Source organism: Marmota marmota, unplaced genomic scaffold (assembly GCF_001458135.2).
Source record: "Marmota marmota marmota unplaced genomic scaffold, marMar, whole genome shotgun sequence".
Lineage (NCBI taxonomy): Eukaryota > Metazoa > Chordata > Mammalia > Rodentia > Sciuridae > Marmota > Marmota marmota.
In genome coordinates, this window is record NW_025999977.1 from 18,843,690 (window position 1) to 18,844,821 (window position 1,132).

General features: G+C 38.7%; 1 non-coding gene across 1 annotated transcript; it reads left to right on the top strand.

Annotated features, from left to right (window-relative positions):
• The first annotated feature begins 315 nt into the window (after nt 1–315).
• On the top strand, nt 316–421 carry LOC125617343. The gene has a single exon (XR_007348322.1). It is a non-coding gene; the product is annotated as a U6 spliceosomal RNA (small nuclear RNA).
• Nucleotides 422–1,132: the final 711 nt, after the last annotated feature.

The window sequence follows — 1,132 nt, forward strand, 5'->3', positions numbered from 1 at the left end:
GTTCTCATTTTAAAGAGTAGAGTCTCTTTGTCCTCCGGTTATATGTGGCCCGGATTTAGTAACTTGCTTTTAACAAATAGAATAATGTGTCATGAAAAAGAAAAAGTATCAAAGGTGATGGCGTATAATTTCTAAAATTAGGTCCAAATAGAATAGCTGCTTCCTTCTCCTCCTCCTCCCCGACCCCCAAGCCCCTGTCTGTTTGGGCTTGCTTATTTTAAAGGAAGCCCATTCCATGTCATGGAAGCCCTTGACTTCCTGCGGACAGGTTCATGTGGAGAGAAACCAAGATCATCCATTAATAATAGGTCTTTTGTGTTCACTTTGGCAGCACATATACTAAAATCAGAATGATACAGAGAAGATTAGCACGGCCCTGCGCAAGGATGACATGCAAATTCAGGAAGCATTTCATATTTTAAAACAAAACAAAAATAACAGGTCCCATGGGCAGCTTAGGAAGACCTGTCTCAAAATAAAAAAATAAAATTTAAAATCTGGAGATGGAACTTAGTGGTGAGGGCTTGCTCAGCGTATATTCAATACTTAGTACTGATATAAATAAACAACAACAACAACAACAACAAAAATCTAGGCCCAAGCCTTGTATTGTTGGCCATCTTGCAGTCAAATTTTCCAGTCTCAGTCAAACCTTCGTGGGACAGCATCCCTAGCTAGAACTTGGTGAGAAGTTACCGGAGAACTGTCCAGCGAAGAAGCTTAATATAATTAACCCATCGATTCCACCAAAGTTAATGAATACTAATTGGTTTATTACACTATATTTTGTGATAATTTGTCCAATAGCAACAGACAAAATACAATTTTTGGTATCCAGTAGTAAACATGGTTCTTCAACTATCTGCAATCATGTATGGGTTTGGGGGGAGTTGAGAGGCGATTTTGGAATTGAGCAGTGGGAAGAATCTGGAACGATCTTGAGGGCTTTGGGCACCATTTCTGCCTTGCCCTCATTCTGGAGTATCTTTCTCTCAGATGAGGTAATATGGCTGTTACTTTGTGTCCTTTTTGTCTTATATACATATCACCTTCTTAGTGAAATATTCCCTGACTACCCTATTTAATTTTTTTAAAAAGAACCAAAACTCCTATTTCCCTCCTCTGTGTTATT